Source organism: Microcebus murinus, unplaced genomic scaffold (genome assembly GCF_040939455.1).
Source record: "Microcebus murinus isolate Inina unplaced genomic scaffold, M.murinus_Inina_mat1.0 scaf023_hap2_Mmur4.0, whole genome shotgun sequence".
In the NCBI taxonomy this organism is placed as follows: domain Eukaryota; kingdom Metazoa; phylum Chordata; class Mammalia; order Primates; family Cheirogaleidae; genus Microcebus; species Microcebus murinus.
In genome coordinates this window covers 73930-98201 of record NW_027438969.1, presented here as the reverse complement: position 1 = coordinate 98201, position 24272 = coordinate 73930, and the positions used below count along the sequence as shown (strand labels likewise).

The 24272-nt window shown below is 62.8% G+C and overlaps 7 pseudogenes; all 7 read left to right on the top strand.

Moving 5' to 3' along the window:
* Positions 1 to 455: 455 nt before the first annotated feature.
* On the top strand, positions 456 to 574 carry LOC142867941 (uncharacterized; annotated as a pseudogene).
* A 3814-nt stretch (positions 575 to 4388) lies between these two features.
* Positions 4389 to 4507, top strand: LOC142867940 (uncharacterized; annotated as a pseudogene).
* A 3846-nt stretch (positions 4508 to 8353) lies between these two features.
* Positions 8354 to 8472, top strand: LOC142867939 (uncharacterized; annotated as a pseudogene).
* A 3815-nt stretch (positions 8473 to 12287) lies between these two features.
* On the top strand, positions 12288 to 12406 carry LOC142867938 (uncharacterized; annotated as a pseudogene).
* Positions 12407 to 16252: 3846 nt separating this feature from the next.
* On the top strand, positions 16253 to 16371 carry LOC142867937 (uncharacterized; annotated as a pseudogene).
* Positions 16372 to 20184: 3813 nt separating this feature from the next.
* Positions 20185 to 20303, top strand: LOC142867928 (uncharacterized; annotated as a pseudogene).
* A 3850-nt stretch (positions 20304 to 24153) lies between these two features.
* Positions 24154 to 24272, top strand: LOC142867917 (uncharacterized; annotated as a pseudogene).

The following is a 24272-nucleotide window of genomic DNA, read 5'->3' as shown; positions in this document are numbered from 1 at the left end:
GGCCACAGGGTGGGGGGCGCAGCTGAAAGGGGTTGTGGGGGAGGGCCGCCCCTGGCTGGGGTCAAAGGGCGAGCGCCCCGCCCCTCCCGCCCGTGCGCAGTCAGCGGCCCCGGCGCGCTGGGGGTGGGGGGCGGGGAGGTGAAGGAGGCCAGGCAAGGAGAGGAGGGGGGCTTGAAGGTCTCCACCTTGGCGGGTCCAGCCGTGGAGGCGCATCTTGTGTGAGTGTGAGTGAGTGAGTGAGTGTGAGTGTGAGTGTGTGTGTATACAGAGACAGCCCCCAACCCCGGCCCGCCGCTCCCTGCCCGCCCCGCCTGTCACCCCCGTCCCTCGGAGCCCGCGGGACCCGGCCGGCGAACTCAACAGGCCCGGCCCGGCGCGGGGCCTGGGGCGGGAGGAGGCGGCGGGGAAGCGCAGAGAGGCTCGGCTTCTTGAGCGGGGCAGGGGCGCCCTCCGCCGTCCACGGCCACACCACCCCGAACGCGCCCGATCCCGTCTGGTCTCGGAAGCTAAGCAGGGTCGGGCCTGGTTAGAACTTGGATGGGAGACCGCCCGGGAATACCGGGTGCCGTAGGCTTCTTCTTTTTTTTTTTTGCCTCTGGTTCTGTAGCGTTTCTGGGAGTGCGGGGGCGGCCCGGGGTGGGGGTGACCCCCACCCTCAGCGCCCGCCGCGGTGCCTGGCGCCCCAGCCCGCACCGTGGGGCCTCCTCTTGTCCCGAGCCGTGACACCGCCGCCACGCGGCAGCATGCGTGGCTTCTGGACAGTCAGGTCTCAGACCTAAGGTCTGCTCTGTGGGAGCCGACACGCTGGAGGAAACCTTGAGAGTCTGAGAGGGGAGGGAGTTCCAGAAGAAGGCCAGGATGTCATTTTGAGGGAGTATGTGACCAGAACTCCTCCCGTTGCTTTTGGGGTTCTATGAGCTACACGTAGGAATCTTTGGTGGTGGCACCTGATGTTCGGGGATCCGGAGTCACACCCAGACCTGCTCCACAGGCCTCCTTTTACTTTTCTCTTCGGATTCATTTTTTTTTTTTTTTTTTTTTTGAGACAGAGTCTCGGTTTGTTGCCCAGGCTAGAGTGAGTGCCGTGGCGTCAGCCTAGCTCACAGCAACTTCAAACTCCTGGGCTCGAGTGATCCTTCTGCCTCAGCCTCCCGGGTAGCTGGGACTGCAGGCATGCGCCACCATGCCCCGCTAATTTTTTATATATATATCAGTTGGCCAATTAATTTCTTACTATTTATAGTAGAGACGGGGTCTCGCTCTTGCTCAGGCTGGTTTTGAACTCCTGACCTTGAGCAATCCGCCCGCCTCGGCCTCCCAAGTGCTAGGATTACAGGCGTGAGCCACAGCGCCCGGCCGGATTCATTATTTTGAAAAAGTGTCTCTTATCTCTATTATTGCATTTTCTTTTCTCTCTCTTTTCAAGCAGATGATGGGAGTCCAAGTATTAAGGTGACATGTGTTGCCCGTGCCCCCCTCCCCCCCCCGTGTTCTTATTCATTTACCTCTCATGTTGTTCCAGCATATTGTGGGGGCACCAATGTTAAGGTCGGGTGCGTTGCCCTCTCCCAGCCTCCCCCCTCGGGTCAGAGCTTCAAGTGCGCCCATCCCCCAGTCGGTGCGTACCCACCCCATTCCTAATGGATGTGTATGCCCATCCCCTCCCCCCACCCGCCCGACACCCACCCGAAGAAGGTGATTCCTCTGTGTCCACTTAGGTGTCCATCGGTTCGTACCCATTTGCTGGTGAGCGCGAGCACGTGGTGCTCGTGTGTCCATTCTTGGGATACTTGGCTTACTGGAACGGGTTCCAGCTCTGGCCAGGAGAACCACGAGAGGTGCCCCCTCACCGCTGCTCCTCATAGCCGAATAGCACTCCGTGGTGTCCACGCGCCACATTTTATTTACCCACTCGTGGGTCGATGGGCACTCGGGTGGCTTCCAGGTCTTTGCGATTGTGACTTGTGCCCTGACACTAACCCTAACCCTTGCCCAGCCCGTCTCCTCCACGGCCCCTGCCTGACTGACTCCTTCCCGCCCGGCCTATCACCTGTCACCGTCCTCTGCCCCTGCCTGACACGCTCCTCCCCGCCCGGGCCGTCACCGTCCTCGGCCCCTGCCTGACGGGGCTCCTCCGTCGCCTGGGCCTTCCAAGGGCTTGGTGTGGACGCTGGTTCCAGGACGCCCTCCCAGGAACCCGGTAGCAGGGCGGCCGCAGCGTCTCGCGCAACCCAACCGTCCGCCGGCTGGCCGCCGTCGCTAAGTGGCCTGCGGGGGACGTGCTCCCGCTGTGCCGTAGGGGCCCAGCCTGGTGTCTTCTCTGAGGCCCCGCGGCTGCCGCTCCCCGCAAGGGGATAGCCGCGGAGGTGGGGACCGCATCCTCATGGGGACGTATACCCAGCTCTCCACGTCGGATTCCGGGGCTCTCTGTCCTGCCAGAAGGCCCAGCTGGCCTGCGGATCCTTAGAGTGGCAAAAACATCCGAAAACTGAGATTGAGGGTCCGGTGGGTGTCTGCGCTTTTGTGCTGGGCACCCCAGGGAGGCCCGGGGGCTGGCTGGACAACGCGGTCTGCTGGGCGGGGGGGGGGGTTAGAGGAGCAACTGATGCCCTTTGCACTTTGGGTAGCAAGAGTCTGAGGTGTCTCTGAGCCCTGTGCCATGTCGGGGGGGGGGGCGGGGGGGGAAGAGGAGGAGGAGGAGGAGGTGGGAAGGGCCGGGGCCTGCAGTCGTGTTCCCGGGGTGGCAGGGCAAGTGGCTTCTTCCACAGGCTGCTTGGCCTGGGCTCCCTGCACCTGGGCCTTTGGAGGACCGGCCCTGTGCTTGCCAACGCTTCCTGCAGGGACCCAGAGCTGGGAGGTTGCATCTCTCAGCCCTGGGTCGGGCAGAGCCCCAGCGGGCCATGCCCACAACCTCTCTCAGTACCGGTCCCCCAGAAGGCTCCTTGGGGACCAGGATTCTCTTGCGGTGACTCTTTAAGGTCTGGCCCCTGGATGGAGGGGCACCAGGAGTAGAGGAGCAGGAAGGGGAAGCGGGTGGCCATGCGAGGGGACACTTTCAGGCCAAGTCCCAGCTTCAGCCTGATCCTCCTGGGAACCCCGGGGTGTACGTCACACCTCCTGGTTGTCCCGCTCTGAGACAAGGAGCCGGGCGTCGCATTCCCACAGCAGCCAGTCGTGGGCTGAGGACACCTGGGGCGTTGGGAACTCCCTGGCTTCTCCTTGGTTTAACATCTGGAGCTGCTTGTGAATCGTGCCGCCACACACACCCGAGTGCAGGTGTCTTCCGCACAGACTGCGGGCCTCGCTCTTCTGAATGCCGCTAGCTGGCCACCCACCCACGGGTGAACCTGGTCAGGGTACTTTCTCTCAGGGGCAGACTCTTTTCCGGGCGGGCTACCGGTGTCTCTGTTTGCTCCTTTCTTTCTTCCATTTCGGGAAAGTCTTCCTTGCTGGGTGTGGAAATCTCCTATGCCTTCCCTCGCCTATTCTGTCAGCTTTCAAATTCTCTTTCAGTTGCCACCCTCACAGATGGATTAGGAAACTCTTTCCGGTGCACTCATTAGTGAAATGACCTCAAGGAAGCTGGAATCCAATATCTAATCGCCGATTTTTAGCGAGTCCACACGCCAGGGTGGTCGGGGTCCAATGCAGCCCCGGCCAGGCCCAGGCCCCTTGGACCGGGCCACAGGAGGACACAGAGGAGGGTCCCGGCCCCCACGGTCGCGGTGCCGGCAGTTCTCCAAGGGCTTGGGCGTTTTCCAGAGGTAGGAGATGGAGGGGACTGATTTCTTCAGCGCCCCACAAACCACGCCACCCCACCCCACCCCACCCCACCCATGGGACACATCCCCAGAGAGAGATGCCCCATACACTCGCTCCCCTCCCCCTTGCGCTGTGCCCCAGCCCTGGCCCGGGGGAATAGGCGGCAGCCCGCCCACAGGGCGGGGGGCACAGCTGAAAGGGGTTGTGGGGGAGGGCGGCCCCTGGCTGGGGTCAAAGGGCGAGCGCCCGGTGCCGGTGCGCGCGTGCGCAGTCAGCGGCGGCGACGCGCTGGGGGTGGGCAGCGGGTAGGTGAAGGAGGCCAGGCGAGGAGACGAGGGGGGCTGGGAGGGCTCCACCTTGGCGGGTCCAGCCGTGGAGGCGCATCTTGTGTGAGTGTGAGTGAGTGAGTGAGTGTGAGTGTGAGTGTGTGTGTATACAGAGACAGCCCCCAACCCCGGCCCGCCGCTCCCTGCCCGCCCCGCCTGTCACCCCCGTCCCTCGGAGCCCGCGGGACCCGGCCGGCGAACTCAACAGGCCCGGCCCGGCGCGGGGCCTGGGGCGGGAGGAGGCGGCGGGGAAGCGCAGAGAGGCTCGGCTTCTTGAGCGGGGCAGGGGCGCCCTCCGCCGTCCACGGCCACACCACCCCGAACGCGCCCGATCCCGTCTGGTCTCGGAAGCTAAGCAGGGTCGGGCCTGGTTAGAACTTGGATGGGAGACCGCCCGGGAATACCGGGTGCCGTAGGCTTCTTCTTTTTTTTTTTTGCCTCTGGTTCTGTAGCGTTTCTGGGAGTGCGGGGGCGGCCCGGGGTGGGGGTGACCCCCACCCTCAGCGCCCGCCGCGGTGCCTGGCGCCCCAGCCCGCACCGTGGGGCCTCCTCTTGTCCCGAGCCGTGACACCGCCGCCACGCGGCAGCATGCGTGGCTTCTGGACAGTCAGGTCTCAGACCTAAGGTCTGCTCTGTGGGAGCCGACACGCTGGAGGAAACCTTGAGAGTCTGAGAGGGGAGGGAGTTCCAGAAGAAGGCCAGGATGTCATTTTGAGGGAGTATGTGACCAGAACTCCTCCCGTTGCTTTTGGGGTTCTATGAGCTACACGTAGGAATCTTTGGTGGTGGCACCTGATGTTCGGGGATCCGGAGTCACACCCAGACCTGCTCCACAGGCCTCCTTTTACTTTTCTCTTCGGATTCATTTTTTTTTTTTTTTTTTTTTGAGACAGAGTCTCGGTTTGTTGCCCAGGCTAGAGTGAGTGCCGTGGCGTCAGCCTAGCTCACAGCAACTTCAAACTCCTGGGCTCGAGTGATCCTTCTGCCTCAGCCTCCCGGGTAGCTGGGACTGCAGGCATGCGCCACCATGCCCCGCTAATTTTTTATATATATATCAGTTGGCCAATTAATTTCTTACTATTTATAGTAGAGACGGGGTCTCGCTCTTGCTCAGGCTGGTTTTGAACTCCTGACCTTGAGCAATCCGCCCGCCTCGGCCTCCCAAGTGCTAGGATTACAGGCGTGAGCCACAGCGCCCGGCCGGATTCATTATTTTGAAAAAGTGTCTCTTATCTCTATTATTGCATTTTCTTTTCTCTCTCTTTTCAAGCAGATGATGGGAGTCCAAGTATTAAGGTGACATGTGTTGCCCGTGCCCCCCTCCCCCCCCCCGTGTTCTTATTCATTTACCTCTCATGTTGTTCCAGCATATTGTGGGGGCACCAATGTTAAGGTCGGGTGCGTTGCCCTCTCCCAGCCTCCCCCCTCGGGTCAGAGCTTCAAGTGCGCCCATCCCCCAGTCGGTGCGTACCCACCCCATTCCTAATGGATGTGTATGCCCATCCCCTCCCCCCACCCGCCCGACACCCACCCGAAGAAGGTGATTCCTCTGTGTCCACTTAGGTGTCCATCGGTTCGTACCCATTTGCTGGTGAGCGCGAGCACGTGGTGCTCGTGTGTCCATTCTTGGGATACTTGGCTTACTGGAACGGGTTCCAGCTCTGGCCAGGAGAACCACGAGAGGTGCCCCCTCACCGCTGCTCCTCATAGCCGAATAGCACTCCGTGGTGTCCACGTGCCACATTTTATTTACCCACTCGTGGGTCGATGGGCACTCGGGTGGCTTCCAGGTCTTTGCGATTGTGACTTGTGCCCTGACACTAACCCTAACCCTTACCCAGCCCGTCTCCTCCACGGCCCCTGCCTGACTGACTCCTTCCCGCCCGGCCTATCACCTGTCACCGTCCTCTGCCCCTGCCTGACACGCTCCTCCCCGCCCGGGCCGTCACCGTCCTCGGCCCCTGCCTGACGGGGCTCCTCCGTCGCCTGGGCCTTCCAAGGGCTTGGTGTGGACGCTGGTTCCAGGACGCCCTCCCAGGAACCCGGTAGCAGGGCGGCCGCAGCGTCTCGCGCAACCCAACCGTCCGCCGGCTGGCCGCCGTCGCTAAGTGGCCTGCGGGGGACGTGCTCCCGCTGTGCCGTGGGGGCCCAGCCTGGTGTCTTCTCTGAGGCCCCGCGGCTGCCGCTCCCCGCAAGGGGATAGCCCGGAGGTGGGGACCGCCTCCTCATGGGGATGTATACCCAGCTCTCCACGTCGGATTCCGGGGCTCTCTGTCCTGCCAGAAGGCCCAGCTGGCCTGCGGATCCTTAGAGTGGCAAAAACATCCGAAAACTGAGATTGAGGGTCCGGTGGGTGTCTGCACTTTTGTGCTGGGCACCCCAGGGAGGCCCGGGGGCTGACTGGACAACGCGGTCTGCTGGGCTGGGGGGGGGGTTTGGAGGAGCAACTGATGCCCTTTGCACTTTGGGTAGCAAGTGTCTGAGGTGTCTCTGGGCCCTGTGCCATGTGGGGGCGGGGGCGGGGGCGGGGTGGGAGGAGGAGGAGGAGGAGGAGGAGGAGGAGGAGGAGGTGGAGGAGGAGGAGGTGGGAAGGGCCGTGGCCTGCAGTCGTGTTCCCCGGGGTGGCACAGCATGTGGCTTCTTCCACAGGCTGCTTGGCCTGGGCTCCCTGCACCTGGGCCTTTGGAGGACTGGCCCTGTGCTTGCCAACACTTCCTGCAGGGACCCAGAGCTGGGAGGTTGCATCTCTCAGCCCTGGGTCGGGCAGAGCCCCAGCGGGCCATGCCCACAACCTCTCTCAGCAGGGGTCCCCCAGAAGGCTCCTTTGGGACCAGGATTCTCTTGCGGGTGACTCTTTAAGGTCTGGCCCCTGGATGGAGGGGCACCAGGAGTAGAGGAGCAGGAAGGGGAAGGGGGTGGCCATGCGAGGGGACACTTTGAGGCCAAGTCCCAGCTTCAGCCTGATCCTCCTGGGAACCCCGGGGTGGACATCACACCTCCTGGTTGCCCCGCTCTGAGACAAGGAGCCGGGCTTCGCATTCCCACAGCAGCCAGTCGTGGGCTGAGGACACCTGGGGCGTTGGGAACTCCCTGGCTTCTCCTTGGTTTAACATCTGGAGCTGCTTGTGAATTGTGCCGCCACACACACCCGAGTGCAGGTGTCTTCTGCACAGACTGCGGGCCTCGCTCTTCTGAATGCCGCTAGCTCGCGACCCACCCACGGGTGAACCTGGTCAGGGTACTTTCTCTCGGGGGCAGACTCTCATCCGGGCGGGCTACCGGTGTCTCTGTTTGCTCCTTTCTTTCTTCCATTTCGGGAAAGGCTTCCTTACTGGGTGTGGAAATCTCCTATGCCTTTCCTCGCCTATTCTGTCAGCTCTAAAATTCTCTTTCGGTTGCCACCCTCACAGATGGATTAGGAAACTCTTTGCGGTGCACTCATTAGTGAAATGACCTCAATGACGCTGGAATCCAATATCTAATCGCCGATTTTTAGCGAGTCCACACGCCAGGGTGGTTGGGGTCCAATGCAGCCCCGGCCAGGCCCAGGCCCCTTGGACTGGGCCACAGGAGGACACAGAGGAGGGTCCCGGCCCCCACGGTAGCGGTGCGGGCAGTTCTCCAAGGGCTTGGGTGTTTTCCAGAGGGAGGAGATGGAGGGGACTGATTTCTTCAGCGCCCCACAAACCACGCCACCCCACCCCACCCATGGGACACATCCCGAGAGAGAGAGAGAGACGCCCCATACACTGGCTCCCCTCCCCCGTGCGCTGTGCCCCAGCCCTGGCCCGGGGGAATAGGCGGCCGCCGGGCCACAGGGTGGGGGGCGCAGCTGAAAGGGGTTGTGGGGGAGGGCCGCCCCTGGCTGGGGTCAAAGGGCGAGCGCCCCGCCCCTCCCGCCCGTGCGCAGTCAGCGGCCCCGGCGCGCTGGGGGTGGGGGGCGGGGAGGTGAAGGAGGCCAGGCAAGGAGAGGAGGGGGGCTTGAAGGTCTCCACCTTGGCGGGTCCAGCCGTGGAGGCGCATCTTGTGTGAGTGTGAGTGAGTGAGTGAGTGTGAGTGTGAGTGTGTGTGTATACAGAGACAGCCCCCAACCCCGGCCCGCCGCTCCCTGCCCGCCCCGCCTGTCACCCCCGTCCCTCGGAGCCCGCGGGACCCGGCCGGCGAACTCAACAGGCCCGGCCCGGCGCGGGGCCTGGGGCGGGAGGAGGCGGCGGGGAAGCGCAGAGAGGCTCGGCTTCTTGAGCGGGGCAGGGGCGCCCTCCGCCGTCCACGGCCACACCACCCCGAACGCGCCCGATCCCGTCTGGTCTCGGAAGCTAAGCAGGGTCGGGCCTGGTTAGAACTTGGATGGGAGACCGCCCGGGAATACCGGGTGCCGTAGGCTTCTTCTTTTTTTTTTTTGCCTCTGGTTCTGTAGCGTTTCTGGGAGTGCGGGGGCGGCCCGGGGTGGGGGTGACCCCCACCCTCAGCGCCCGCCGCGGTGCCTGGCGCCCCAGCCCGCACCGTGGGGCCTCCTCTTGTCCCGAGCCGTGACACCGCCGCCACGCGGCAGCATGCGTGGCTTCTGGACAGTCAGGTCTCAGACCTAAGGTCTGCTCTGTGGGAGCCGACACGCTGGAGGAAACCTTGAGAGTCTGAGAGGGGAGGGAGTTCCAGAAGAAGGCCAGGATGTCATTTTGAGGGAGTATGTGACCAGAACTCCTCCCGTTGCTTTTGGGGTTCTATGAGCTACACGTAGGAATCTTTGGTGGTGGCACCTGATGTTCGGGGATCCGGAGTCACACCCAGACCTGCTCCACAGGCCTCCTTTTACTTTTCTCTTCGGATTCATTTTTTTTTTTTTTTTTTTTTTTGAGACAGAGTCTCGGTTTGTTGCCCAGGCTAGAGTGAGTGCCGTGGCGTCAGCCTAGCTCACAGCAACTTCAAACTCCTGGGCTCGAGTGATCCTTCTGCCTCAGCCTCCCGGGTAGCTGGGACTGCAGGCATGCGCCACCATGCCCCGCTAATTTTTTATATATATATCAGTTGGCCAATTAATTTCTTACTATTTATAGTAGAGACGGGGTCTCGCTCTTGCTCAGGCTGGTTTTGAACTCCTGACCTTGAGCAATCCGCCCGCCTCGGCCTCCCAAGTGCTAGGATTACAGGCGTGAGCCACAGCGCCCGGCCGGATTCATTATTTTGAAAAAGTGTCTCTTATCTCTATTATTGCATTTTCTTTTCTCTCTCTTTTCAAGCAGATGATGGGAGTCCAAGTATTAAGGTGACATGTGTTGCCCGTGCCCCCCTCCCCCCCCCGTGTTCTTATTCATTTACCTCTCATGTTGTTCCAGCATATTGTGGGGGCACCAATGTTAAGGTCGGGTGCGTTGCCCTCTCCCAGCCTCCCCCCTCGGGTCAGAGCTTCAAGTGCGCCCATCCCCCAGTCGGTGCGTACCCACCCCATTCCTAATGGATGTGTATGCCCATCCCCTCCCCCCACCCGCCCGACACCCACCCGAAGAAGGTGATTCCTCTGTGTCCACTTAGGTGTCCATCGGTTCGTACCCATTTGCTGGTGAGCGCGAGCACGTGGTGCTCGTGTGTCCATTCTTGGGATACTTGGCTTACTGGAACGGGTTCCAGCTCTGGCCAGGAGAACCACGAGAGGTGCCCCCTCACCGCTGCTCCTCATAGCCGAATAGCACTCCGTGGTGTCCACGCGCCACATTTTATTTACCCACTCGTGGGTCGATGGGCACTCGGGTGGCTTCCAGGTCTTTGCGATTGTGACTTGTGCCCTGACACTAACCCTAACCCTTGCCCAGCCCGTCTCCTCCACGGCCCCTGCCTGACTGACTCCTTCCCGCCCGGCCTATCACCTGTCACCGTCCTCTGCCCCTGCCTGACACGCTCCTCCCCGCCCGGGCCGTCACCGTCCTCGGCCCCTGCCTGACGGGGCTCCTCCGTCGCCTGGGCCTTCCAAGGGCTTGGTGTGGACGCTGGTTCCAGGACGCCCTCCCAGGAACCCGGTAGCAGGGCGGCCGCAGCGTCTCGCGCAACCCAACCGTCCGCCGGCTGGCCGCCGTCGCTAAGTGGCCTGCGGGGGACGTGCTCCCGCTGTGCCGTAGGGGCCCAGCCTGGTGTCTTCTCTGAGGCCCCGCGGCTGCCGCTCCCCGCAAGGGGATAGCCGCGGAGGTGGGGACCGCATCCTCATGGGGACGTATACCCAGCTCTCCACGTCGGATTCCGGGGCTCTCTGTCCTGCCAGAAGGCCCAGCTGGCCTGCGGATCCTTAGAGTGGCAAAAACATCCGAAAACTGAGATTGAGGGTCCGGTGGGTGTCTGCGCTTTTGTGCTGGGCACCCCAGGGAGGCCCGGGGGCTGGCTGGACAACGCGGTCTGCTGGGCGGGGGGGGGGGTTAGAGGAGCAACTGATGCCCTTTGCACTTTGGGTAGCAAGAGTCTGAGGTGTCTCTGAGCCCTGTGCCATGTCGGGGGGGGGGGCGGGGGGGGAAGAGGAGGAGGAGGAGGAGGTGGGAAGGGCCGGGGCCTGCAGTCGTGTTCCCGGGGTGGCAGGGCAAGTGGCTTCTTCCACAGGCTGCTTGGCCTGGGCTCCCTGCACCTGGGCCTTTGGAGGACCGGCCCTGTGCTTGCCAACGCTTCCTGCAGGGACCCAGAGCTGGGAGGTTGCATCTCTCAGCCCTGGGTCGGGCAGAGCCCCAGCGGGCCATGCCCACAACCTCTCTCAGTACCGGTCCCCCAGAAGGCTCCTTGGGGACCAGGATTCTCTTGCGGTGACTCTTTAAGGTCTGGCCCCTGGATGGAGGGGCACCAGGAGTAGAGGAGCAGGAAGGGGAAGCGGGTGGCCATGCGAGGGGACACTTTCAGGCCAAGTCCCAGCTTCAGCCTGATCCTCCTGGGAACCCCGGGGTGTACGTCACACCTCCTGGTTGTCCCGCTCTGAGACAAGGAGCCGGGCGTCGCATTCCCACAGCAGCCAGTCGTGGGCTGAGGACACCTGGGGCGTTGGGAACTCCCTGGCTTCTCCTTGGTTTAACATCTGGAGCTGCTTGTGAATCGTGCCGCCACACACACCCGAGTGCAGGTGTCTTCCGCACAGACTGCGGGCCTCGCTCTTCTGAATGCCGCTAGCTGGCCACCCACCCACGGGTGAACCTGGTCAGGGTACTTTCTCTCAGGGGCAGACTCTTTTCCGGGCGGGCTACCGGTGTCTCTGTTTGCTCCTTTCTTTCTTCCATTTCGGGAAAGTCTTCCTTGCTGGGTGTGGAAATCTCCTATGCCTTCCCTCGCCTATTCTGTCAGCTTTCAAATTCTCTTTCAGTTGCCACCCTCACAGATGGATTAGGAAACTCTTTCCGGTGCACTCATTAGTGAAATGACCTCAAGGAAGCTGGAATCCAATATCTAATCGCCGATTTTTAGCGAGTCCACACGCCAGGGTGGTCGGGGTCCAATGCAGCCCCGGCCAGGCCCAGGCCCCTTGGACCGGGCCACAGGAGGACACAGAGGAGGGTCCCGGCCCCCACGGTCGCGGTGCCGGCAGTTCTCCAAGGGCTTGGGCGTTTTCCAGAGGTAGGAGATGGAGGGGACTGATTTCTTCAGCGCCCCACAAACCACGCCACCCCACCCCACCCCACCCCACCCATGGGACACATCCCCAGAGAGAGATGCCCCATACACTCGCTCCCCTCCCCCTTGCGCTGTGCCCCAGCCCTGGCCCGGGGGAATAGGCGGCAGCCCGCCCACAGGGCGGGGGGCACAGCTGAAAGGGGTTGTGGGGGAGGGCGGCCCCTGGCTGGGGTCAAAGGGCGAGCGCCCGGTGCCGGTGCGCGCGTGCGCAGTCAGCGGCGGCGACGCGCTGGGGGTGGGCAGCGGGTAGGTGAAGGAGGCCAGGCGAGGAGACGAGGGGGGCTGGGAGGGCTCCACCTTGGCGGGTCCAGCCGTGGAGGCGCATCTTGTGTGAGTGTGAGTGAGTGAGTGAGTGTGAGTGTGAGTGTGTGTGTATACAGAGACAGCCCCCAACCCCGGCCCGCCGCTCCCTGCCCGCCCCGCCTGTCACCCCCGTCCCTCGGAGCCCGCGGGACCCGGCCGGCGAACTCAACAGGCCCGGCCCGGCGCGGGGCCTGGGGCGGGAGGAGGCGGCGGGGAAGCGCAGAGAGGCTCGGCTTCTTGAGCGGGGCAGGGGCGCCCTCCGCCGTCCACGGCCACACCACCCCGAACGCGCCCGATCCCGTCTGGTCTCGGAAGCTAAGCAGGGTCGGGCCTGGTTAGAACTTGGATGGGAGACCGCCCGGGAATACCGGGTGCCGTAGGCTTCTTCTTTTTTTTTTTTGCCTCTGGTTCTGTAGCGTTTCTGGGAGTGCGGGGGCGGCCCGGGGTGGGGGTGACCCCCACCCTCAGCGCCCGCCGCGGTGCCTGGCGCCCCAGCCCGCACCGTGGGGCCTCCTCTTGTCCCGAGCCGTGACACCGCCGCCACGCGGCAGCATGCGTGGCTTCTGGACAGTCAGGTCTCAGACCTAAGGTCTGCTCTGTGGGAGCCGACACGCTGGAGGAAACCTTGAGAGTCTGAGAGGGGAGGGAGTTCCAGAAGAAGGCCAGGATGTCATTTTGAGGGAGTATGTGACCAGAACTCCTCCCGTTGCTTTTGGGGTTCTATGAGCTACACGTAGGAATCTTTGGTGGTGGCACCTGATGTTCGGGGATCCGGAGTCACACCCAGACCTGCTCCACAGGCCTCCTTTTACTTTTCTCTTCGGATTCATTTTTTTTTTTTTTTTTTTTTGAGACAGAGTCTCGGTTTGTTGCCCAGGCTAGAGTGAGTGCCGTGGCGTCAGCCTAGCTCACAGCAACTTCAAACTCCTGGGCTCGAGTGATCCTTCTGCCTCAGCCTCCCGGGTAGCTGGGACTGCAGGCATGCGCCACCATGCCCCGCTAATTTTTTATATATATATCAGTTGGCCAATTAATTTCTTACTATTTATAGTAGAGACGGGGTCTCGCTCTTGCTCAGGCTGGTTTTGAACTCCTGACCTTGAGCAATCCGCCCGCCTCGGCCTCCCAAGTGCTAGGATTACAGGCGTGAGCCACAGCGCCCGGCCGGATTCATTATTTTGAAAAAGTGTCTCTTATCTCTATTATTGCATTTTCTTTTCTCTCTCTTTTCAAGCAGATGATGGGAGTCCAAGTATTAAGGTGACATGTGTTGCCCGTGCCCCCCTCCCCCCCCCCGTGTTCTTATTCATTTACCTCTCATGTTGTTCCAGCATATTGTGGGGGCACCAATGTTAAGGTCGGGTGCGTTGCCCTCTCCCAGCCTCCCCCCTCGGGTCAGAGCTTCAAGTGCGCCCATCCCCCAGTCGGTGCGTACCCACCCCATTCCTAATGGATGTGTATGCCCATCCCCTCCCCCCACCCGCCCGACACCCACCCGAAGAAGGTGATTCCTCTGTGTCCACTTAGGTGTCCATCGGTTCGTACCCATTTGCTGGTGAGCGCGAGCACGTGGTGCTCGTGTGTCCATTCTTGGGATACTTGGCTTACTGGAACGGGTTCCAGCTCTGGCCAGGAGAACCACGAGAGGTGCCCCCTCACCGCTGCTCCTCATAGCCGAATAGCACTCCGTGGTGTCCACGTGCCACATTTTATTTACCCACTCGTGGGTCGATGGGCACTCGGGTGGCTTCCAGGTCTTTGCGATTGTGACTTGTGCCCTGACACTAACCCTAACCCTTACCCAGCCCGTCTCCTCCACGGCCCCTGCCTGACTGACTCCTTCCCGCCCGGCCTATCACCTGTCACCGTCCTCTGCCCCTGCCTGACACGCTCCTCCCCGCCCGGGCCGTCACCGTCCTCGGCCCCTGCCTGACGGGGCTCCTCCGTCGCCTGGGCCTTCCAAGGGCTTGGTGTGGACGCTGGTTCCAGGACGCCCTCCCAGGAACCCGGTAGCAGGGCGGCCGCAGCGTCTCGCGCAACCCAACCGTCCGCCGGCTGGCCGCCGTCGCTAAGTGGCCTGCGGGGGACGTGCTCCCGCTGTGCCGTGGGGGCCCAGCCTGGTGTCTTCTCTGAGGCCCCGCGGCTGCCGCTCCCCGCAAGGGGATAGCCCGGAGGTGGGGACCGCCTCCTCATGGGGATGTATACCCAGCTCTCCACGTCGGATTCCGGGGCTCTCTGTCCTGCCAGAAGGCCCAGCTGGCCTGCGGATCCTTAGAGTGGCAAAAACATCCGAAAACTGAGATTGAGGGTCCGGTGGGTGTCTGCACTTTTGTGCTGGGCACCCCAGGGAGGCCCGGGGGCTGACTGGACAACGCGGTCTGCTGGGCTGGGGGGGGGGTTTGGAGGAGCAACTGATGCCCTTTGCACTTTGGGTAGCAAGTGTCTGAGGTGTCTCTGGGCCCTGTGCCATGTGGGGGCGGGGGCGGGGGCGGGGTGGGAGGAGGAGGAGGAGGAGGAGGAGGAGGAGGAGGAGGTGGAGGAGGAGGAGGTGGGAAGGGCCGTGGCCTGCAGTCGTGTTCCCCGGGGTGGCACAGCATGTGGCTTCTTCCACAGGCTGCTTGGCCTGGGCTCCCTGCACCTGGGCCTTTGGAGGACTGGCCCTGTGCTTGCCAACACTTCCTGCAGGGACCCAGAGCTGGGAGGTTGCATCTCTCAGCCCTGGGTCGGGCAGAGCCCCAGCGGGCCATGCCCACAACCTCTCTCAGCAGGGGTCCCCCAGAAGGCTCCTTTGGGACCAGGATTCTCTTGCGGGTGACTCTTTAAGGTCTGGCCCCTGGATGGAGGGGCACCAGGAGTAGAGGAGCAGGAAGGGGAAGGGGGTGGCCATGCGAGGGGACACTTTGAGGCCAAGTCCCAGCTTCAGCCTGATCCTCCTGGGAACCCCGGGGTGGACATCACACCTCCTGGTTGCCCCGCTCTGAGACAAGGAGCCGGGCTTCGCATTCCCACAGCAGCCAGTCGTGGGCTGAGGACACCTGGGGCGTTGGGAACTCCCTGGCTTCTCCTTGGTTTAACATCTGGAGCTGCTTGTGAATTGTGCCGCCACACACACCCGAGTGCAGGTGTCTTCTGCACAGACTGCGGGCCTCGCTCTTCTGAATGCCGCTAGCTCGCGACCCACCCACGGGTGAACCTGGTCAGGGTACTTTCTCTCGGGGGCAGACTCTCATCCGGGCGGGCTACCGGTGTCTCTGTTTGCTCCTTTCTTTCTTCCATTTCGGGAAAGGCTTCCTTACTGGGTGTGGAAATCTCCTATGCCTTTCCTCGCCTATTCTGTCAGCTCTAAAATTCTCTTTCGGTTGCCACCCTCACAGATGGATTAGGAAACTCTTTGCGGTGCACTCATTAGTGAAATGACCTCAATGACGCTGGAATCCAATATCTAATCGCCGATTTTTAGCGAGTCCACACGCCAGGGTGGTTGGGGTCCAATGCAGCCCCGGCCAGGCCCAGGCCCCTTGGACTGGGCCACAGGAGGACACAGAGGAGGGTCCCGGCCCCCACGGTAGCGGTGCGGGCAGTTCTCCAAGGGCTTGGGTGTTTTCCAGAGGGAGGAGATGGAGGGGACTGATTTCTTCAGCGCCCCACAAACCACGCCACCCCACCCCACCCATGGGACACATCCCGAGAGAGAGAGAGAGACGCCCCATACACTGGCTCCCCTCCCCCGTGCGCTGTGCCCCAGCCCTGGCCCGGGGGAATAGGCGGCCGCCGGGCCACAGGGTGGGGGGCGCAGCTGAAAGGGGTTGTGGGGGAGGGCCGCCCCTGGCTGGGGTCAAAGGGCGAGCGCCCCGCCCCTCCCGCCCGTGCGCAGTCAGCGGCCCCGGCGCGCTGGGGGTGGGGGGCGGGGAGGTGAAGGAGGCCAGGCAAGGAGAGGAGGGGGGCTTGAAGGTCTCCACCTTGGCGGGTCCAGCCGTGGAGGCGCATCTTGTGTGAGTGTGAGTGAGTGAGTGAGTGTGAGTGTGAGTGTGTGTGTATACAGAGACAGCCCCCAACCCCGGCCCGCCGCTCCCTGCCCGCCCCGCCTGTCACCCCCGTCCCTCGGAGCCCGCGGGACCCGGCCGGCGAACTCAACAGGCCCGGCCCGGCGCGGGGCCTGGGGCGGGAGGAGGCGGCGGGGAAGCGCAGAGAGGCTCGGCTTCTTGAGCGGGGCAGGGGCGCCCTCCGCCGTCCACGGCCACACCACCCCGAACGCGCCCGATCCCGTCTGGTCTCGGAAGCTAAGCAGGGTCGGGCCTGGTTAGAACTTGGATGGGAGACCGCCCGGGAATACCGGGTGCCGTAGGCTTCTTCTTTTTTTTTTTTGCCTCTGGTTCTGTAGCGTTTCTGGGAGTGCGGGGGCGGCCCGGGGTGGGGGTGACCCCCACCCTCAGCGCCCGCCGCGGTGCCTGGCGCCCCAGCCCGCACCGTGGGGCCTCCTCTTGTCCCGAGCCGTGACACCGCCGCCACGCGGCAGCATGCGTGGCTTCTGGACAGTCAGGTCTCAGACCTAAGGTCTGCTCTGTGGGAGCCGACACGCTGGAGGAAACCTTGAGAGTCTGAGAGGGGAGGGAGTTCCAGAAGAAGGCCAGGATGTCATTTTGAGGGAGTATGTGACCAGAACTCCTCCCGTTGCTTTTGGGGTTCTATGAGCTACACGTAGGAATCTTTGGTGGTGGCACCTGATGTTCGGGGATCCGGAGTCACACCCAGACCTGCTCCACAGGCCTCCTTTTACTTTTCTCTTCGGATTCATTTTTTTTTTTTTTTTTTTTTTGAGACAGAGTCTCGGTTTGTTGCCCAGGCTAGAGTGAGTGCCGTGGCGTCAGCCTAGCTCACAGCAACTTCAAACTCCTGGGCTCGAGTGATCCTTCTGCCTCAGCCTCCCGGGTAGCTGGGACTGCAGGCATGCGCCACCATGCCCCGCTAATTTTTTATATATATATCAGTTGGCCAATTAATTTCTTACTATTTATAGTAGAGACGGGGTCTCGCTCTTGCTCAGGCTGGTTTTGAACTCCTGACCTTGAGCAATCCGCCCGCCTCGGCCTCCCAAGTGCTAGGATTACAGGCGTGAGCCACAGCGCCCGGCCGGATTCATTATTTTGAAAAAGTGTCTCTTATCTCTATTATTGCATTTTCTTTTCTCTCTCTTTTCAAGCAGATGATGGGAGTCCAAGTATTAAGGTGACATGTGTTGCCCGTGCCCCCCTCCCCCCCCCGTGTTCTTATTCATTTACCTCTCATGTTGTTCCAGCATATTGTGGGGGCACCAATGTTAAGGTCGGGTGCGTTGCCCTCTCCCAGCCTCCCCCCTCGGGTCAGAGCTTCAAGTGCGCCCATCCCCCAGTCGGTGCGTACCCACCCCATTCCTAATGGATGTGTATGCCCATCCCCTCCCCCCACCCGCCCGACACCCACCCGAAGAAGGTGATTCCTCTGTGTCCACTTAGGTGTCCATCGGTTCGTACCCATTTGCTGGTGAGCGCGAGCACGTGGTGCTCGTGTGTCCATTCTTGGGATACTTGGCTTACTGGAACGGGTTCCAGCTCTGGCCAGGAGAACCACGAGAGGTGCCCCCTCACCGCTGCTCCTCATAGCCGAATAGCACTCCGTGGTGTCCACGCGCCACATTTTATTTACCCACTCGTGGGTCGATGGGCACTCGGGTGGCTTCCAGGTCTTTGCGATTGTGACTTGTGCCCTGACACTAACCCTAACCCTTACCCAGCCCGTCTCCTCCACGGCCCCTGCCTGACTGACTCCTTCCCGCCCGGCCTATCACCTGTCACCGTCCTCTGCCCCTGCCTGACACGCTCCTCCCCGCCCGGGCCGTCACCGTCCTCGGCCCCTGCCTGACGGGGCTCCTCCGTCGCCTGGGCCTTCCAAGGGCTTGGTGTGGACGCTGGTTCCAGGACGCCCTCCCAGGAACCCGGTAGCAGGGCGGCCGCAGCGTCTCGCGCAACCCAACCGTCCGCCGGCTGGCCGCCGTCGCTAAGTGGCCTGCGGGGGACGTGCTCCCGCTGTGCCGTAGGGGCCCAGCCTGGTGTCTTCTCTGAGGCCCCGCGGCTGCCGCTCCCCGCAAGGGGATAGCCGCGGAGGTGGGGACCGCATCCTCATGGGGACGTATACCCAGCTCTCCACGTCGGATTCCGGGGCTCTCTGTCCTGCCAGAAGGCCCAGCTGGCCTGCGGATCCTTAGAGTGGCAAAAACATCCGAAAACTGAGATTGAGGGTCCGGTGGGTGTCTGCGCTTTTGTGCTGGGCACCCCAGGGAGGCCCGGGGGCTGGCTGGACAACGCGGTCTGCTGGGCGGGGGGGGGGGGTTAGAGGAGCAACTGATGCCCTTTGCACTTTGGGTAGCAAGAGTCTGAGGTGTCTCTGAGCCCTGTGCCATGTCGGGGGGGGGCGGGGGGGGAAGAGGAGGAGGAGGAGGAGGTGGGAAGGGCCGGGGCCTGCAGTCGTGTTCCCGGGGTGGCAGGGCAAGTGGCTTCTTCCACAGGCTGCTTGGCCTGGGCTCCCTGCACCTGGGCCTTTGGAGGACCGGCCCTGTGCTTGCCAACGCTTCCTGCAGGGACCCAGAGCTGGGAGGTTGCATCTCTCAGCCCTGGGTCGGGCAGAGCCCCAGCGGGCCATGCCCACAACCTCTCTCAGTACCGGTCCCCCAGAAGGCTCCTTGGGGACCAGGATTCTCTTGCGGTGACTCTTTAAGGTCTGGCCCCTGGATGGAGGGGCACCAGGAGTAGAGGAGCAGGAAGGGGAAGGGGGTGGCCATGCGAGGGGACACTTTCAGGCCAAGTCCCAGCTTCAGCCTGATCCTCCTGGGAACCCCGGGGTGTACGTCACACCTCCTGGTTGTCCCGCTCTGAGACAAGGAGCCGGGCGTCGCATTCCCACAGCAGCCAGTCGTGGGCTGAGGACACCTGGGGCGTTGGGAACTCCCTGGCTTCTCCTTGGTTTAACATCTGGAGCTGCTTGTGAATCGTGCCGCCACACACACCCGAGTGCAGGTGTCTTCCGCACAGACTGCGGGCCTCGCTCTTCTGAATGCCGCTAGCTGGCCACCCACCCACGGGTGAACCTGGTCAGGGTACTTTCTCTCAGGGGCAGACTCTTTTCCGGGCGGGCTACCGGTGTCTCTGTTTGCTCCTTTCTTTCTTCCATTTCGGGAAAGTCTTCCTTGCTGGGTGTGGAAATCTCCTATGCCTTCCCTCGCCTATTCTGTCAGCTTTCAAATTCTCTTTCAGTTGCCACCCTCACAGATGGATTAGGAAACTCTTTCCGGTGCACTCATTAGTGAAATGACCTCAAGGAAGCTGGAATCCAATATCTAATCGCCGATTTTTAGCGAGTCCACACGCCAGGGTGGTCGGGGTCCAATGCAGCCCCGGCCAGGCCCAGGCCCCTTGGACCGGGCCACAGGAGGACACAGAGGAGGGTCCCGGCCCCCACGGTAGCGGTGCCGGCAGTTCTCCAAGGGCTTGGGCGTTTTCCAGAGGTAGGAGATGGAGGGGACTGATTTCTTCAGCGCCCCACAAACCACGCCACCCCACCCCACCCCACCCCACCCATGGGACACATCCCCAGAGAGAGATGCCCCATACACTCGCTCCCCTCCCCCTTGCGCTGTGCCCCAGCCCTGGCCCGGGGGAATAGGCGGCAGCCCGCCCACAGGGCGGGGGGCACAGCTGAAAGGGGTTGTGGGGGAGGGCGGCCCCTGGCTGGGGTCAAAGGGCGAGCGCCCGGTGCCGGTGCGCGCGTGCGCAGTCAGCGGCGGCGACGCGCTGGGGGTGGGCAGCGGGTAGGTGAAGGAGGCCAGGCGAGGAGACGAGGGGGGCTGGGAGGGCTCCACCTTGGCGGGTCCAGCCGTGGAGGCGCATCTTGTGTGAGTGTGAGTGAGTGAGTGAGTGTGAGTGTGAGTGTGTGTGTATACAGAGACAGCCCCCAACCCCGGCCCGCCGCTCCCTGCCCGCCCCGCCTGTCACCCCCGTCCCTCGGAGCCCGCGGGACCCGGCCGGCGAACTCAACAGGCCCGGCCCGGCGCGGGGCCTGGGGCGGGAGGAGGCGGCGGGGAAGCGCAGAGAGGCTCGGCTTCTTGAGCGGGGCAGGGGCGCCCTCCGCCGTCCACGGCCACACCACCCCGAACGCGCCCGATCCCGTCTGGTCTCGGAAGCTAAGCAGGGTCGGGCCTGGTTAGAACTTGGATGGGAGACCGCCCGGGAATACCGGGTGCCGTAGGCTTCTTCTTTTTTTTTTTTGCCTCTGGTTCTGTAGCGTTTCTGGGAGTGCGGGGGCGGCCCGGGGTGGGGGTGACCCCCACCCTCAGCGCCCGCCGCGGTGCCTGGCGCCCCAGCCCGCACCGTGGGGCCTCCTCTTGTCCCGAGCCGTGACACCGCCGCCACGCGGCAGCATGCGTGGCTTCTGGACAGTCAGGTCTCAGACCTAAGGTCTGCTCTGTGGGAGCCGACACGCTGGAGGAAACCTTGAGAGTCTGAGAGGGGAGGGAGTTCCAGAAGAAGGCCAGGATGTCATTTTGAGGGAGTATGTGACCAGAACTCCTCCCGTTGCTTTTGGGGTTCTATGAGCTACACGTAGGAATCTTTGGTGGTGGCACCTGATGTTCGGGGATCCGGAGTCACACCCAGACCTGCTCCACAGGCCTCCTTTTACTTTTCTCTTCGGATTCATTTTTTTTTTTTTTTTTTTTTTGAGACAGAGTCTCGGTTTGTTGCCCAGGCTAGAGTGAGTGCCGTGGCGTCAGCCTAGCTCACAGCAACTTCAAACTCCTGGGCTCGAGTGATCCTTCTGCCTCAGCCTCCCGGGTAGCTGGGACTGCAGGCATGCGCCACCATGCCCCGCTAATTTTTTATATATATATCAGTTGGCCAATTAATTTCTTACTATTTATAGTAGAGACGGGGTCTCGCTCTTGCTCAGGCTGGTTTTGAACTCCTGACCTTGAGCAATCCGCCCGCCTCGGCCTCCCAAGTGCTAGGATTACAGGCGTGAGCCACAGCGCCCGGCCGGATTCATTATTTTGAAAAAGTGTCTCTTATCTCTATTATTGCATTTTCTTTTCTCTCTCTTTTCAAGCAGATGATGGGAGTCCAAGTATTAAGGTGACATGTGTTGCCCGTGCCCCCCTCCCCCCCCCGTGTTCTTATTCATTTACCTCTCATGTTGTTCCAGCATATTGTGGGGGCACCAATGTTAAGGTCGGGTGCGTTGCCCTCTCCCAGCCTCCCCCCTCGGGTCAGAGCTTCAAGTGCGCCCATCCCCCAGTCGGTGCGTACCCACCCCATTCCTAATGGATGTGTATGCCCATCCCCTCCCCCCACCCGCCCGACACCCACCCGAAGAAGGTGATTCCTCTGTGTCCACTTAGGTGTCCATCGGTTCGTACCCATTTGCTGGTGAGCGCGAGCACGTGGTGCTCGTGTGTCCATTCTTGGGATACTTGGCTTACTGGAACGGGTTCCAGCTCTGGCCAGGAGAACCACGAGAGGTGCCCCCTCACCGCTGCTCCTCATAGCCGAATAGCACTCCGTGGTGTCCACGCGCCACATTTTATTTACCCACTCGTGGGTCGATGGGCACTCGGGTGGCTTCCAGGTCTTTGCGATTGTGACTTGTGCCCTGACACTAACCCTAACCCTTACCCAGCCCGTCTCCTCCACGGCCCCTGCCTGACTGACTCCTTCCCGCCCGGCCTATCACCTGTCACCGTCCTCTGCCCCTGCCTGACACGCTCCTCCCCGCCCGGGCCGTCACCGTCCTCGGCCCCTGCCTGACGGGGCTCCTCCGTCGCCTGGGCCTTCCAAGGGCTTGGTGTGGACGCTGGTTCCAGGACGCCCTCCCAGGAACCCGGTAGCAGGGCGGCCGCAGCGTCTCGCGCAACCCAACCGTCCGCCGGCTGGCCGCCGTCGCTAAGTGGCCTGCGGGGGACGTGCTCCCGCTGTGCCGTGGGGGCCCAGCCTGGTGTCTTCTCTGAGGCCCCGCGGCTGCCGCTCCCCGCAAGGGGATAGCCGCGGAGGTGGGGACCGCCTCCTCATGGGGATGTATACCCAGCTCTCCACGTCGGATTCCGGGGCTCTCTGTCCTGCCAGAAGGCCCAGCTGGCCTGCGGATCCTTAGAGTGGCAAAAACATCCGAAAACTGAGATTGAGGGTCCGGTGGGTGTCTGCACTTTTGTGCTGGGCACCCCAGGGAGGCCCGGGGGCTGACTGGACAACGCGGTCTGCTGGGCTGGGGGGGGGGTTTGGAGGAGCAACTGATGCCCTTTGCACTTTGGGTAGCAAGTGTCTGAGGTGTCTCTGGGCCCTGTGCCATGTGGGGGCGGGGGCGGGGGCGGGGTGGGAGGAGGAGGAGGAGGAGGAGGAGGAGGAGGAGGAGGAGGTGGAGGAGGAGGAGGTGGGAAGGGCCGTGGCCTGCAGTCGTGTTCCCCGGGGTGGCACAGCATGTGGCTTCTTCCACAGGCTGCTTGGCCTGGGCTCCCTGCACCTGGGCCTTTGGAGGACTGGCCCTGTGCTTGCCAACACTTCCTGCAGGGACCCAGAGCTGGGAGGTTGCATCTCTCAGCCCTGGGTCGGGCAGAGCCCCAGCGGGCCATGCCCACAACCTCTCTCAGCAGGGGTCCCCCAGAAGGCTCCTTTGGGACCAGGATTCTCTTGCGGGTGACTCTTTAAGGTCTGGCCCCTGGATGGAGGGGCACCAGGAGTAGAGGAGCAGGAAGGGGAAGGGGGTGGCCATGCGAGGGGACACTTTGAGGCCAAGTCCCAGCTTCAGCCTGATCCTCCTGGGAACCCCGGGGTGGACATCACACCTCCTGGTTGCCCCGCTCTGAGACAAGGAGCCGGGCTTCGCATTCCCACAGCAGCCAGTCGTGGGCTGAGGACACCTGGGGCGTTGGGAACTCCCTGGCTTCTCCTTGGTTTAACATCTGGAGCTGCTTGTGAATTGTGCCGCCACACACACCCGAGTGCAGGTGTCTTCTGCACAGACTGCGGGCCTCGCTCTTCTGAATGCCGCTAGCTCGCGACCCACCCACGGGTGAACCTGGTCAGGGTACTTTCTCTCGGGGGCAGACTCTCATCCGGGCGGGCTACCGGTGTCTCTGTTTGCTCCTTTCTTTCTTCCATTTCGGGAAAGGCTTCCTTACTGGGTGTGGAAATCTCCTATGCCTTTCCTCGCCTATTCTGTCAGCTCTAAAATTCTCTTTCGGTTGCCACCCTCACAGATGGATTAGGAAACTCTTTGCGGTGCACTCATTAGTGAAATGACCTCAATGACGCTGGAATCCAATATCTAATCGCCGATTTTTAGCGAGTCCACACGCCAGGGTGGTTGGGGTCCAATGCAGCCCCGGCCAGGCCCAGGCCCCTTGGACTGGGCCACAGGAGGACACAGAGGAGGGTCCCGGCCCCCACGGTAGCGGTGCGGGCAGTTCTCCAAGGGCTTGGGTGTTTTCCAGAGGGAGGAGATGGAGGGGACTGATTTCTTCAGCGCCCCACAAACCACGCCACCCCACCCCACCCATGGGACACATCCCGAGAGAGAGAGAGACGCCCCATACACTGGCTCCCCTCCCCCGTGCGCTGTGCCCCAGCCCTGGCCCCGGGGAATAGGCGGCCGCCGGGCCACAGGGTGGGGGGCGCAGCTGAAAGGGGTTGTGGGGGAGGGCCGCCCCTGGCTGGGGTCAAAGGGCGAGCCCCCCGCCCCTCCCGCCCGTGCGCAGTCAGCGGCCCCGGCGCGCTGGGGGTGGGGGGCGGGGAGGTGAAGGAGGCCAGGCAAGGAGAGGAGGGGGGCTTGAAGGTCTCCACCTTGGCGGGTCCAGCCGTGGAGGCGCATCTTGTGTGAGTGTGAGTGTGAGTGAGTGAGTGTGAGTGTGAGTGTGTGTGTATACAGAGACAGCCCCCAACCCCGGCCCGCCGCTCCCTGCCCGCCCCGCCTGTCACCCCCGTCCCTCGGAGCCCGCGGGACCCGGCCGGCGAACTCAACAGGCCCGGCCCGGCGCGGGGCCTGGGGCGGGAGGAGGCGGCGGGGAAGCGCAGAGAGGCTCGGCTTCTTGAGCGGGGCAGGGGCGCCCTCCGCCGTCCACGGCCACACCACCCCGAACGCGCCCGATCCCGTCTGGTCTCGGAAGCTAAGCAGGGTCGGGCCTGGTTAGAACTTGGATGGGAGACCGCCCGGGAATACCGGGTGCCGTAGGCT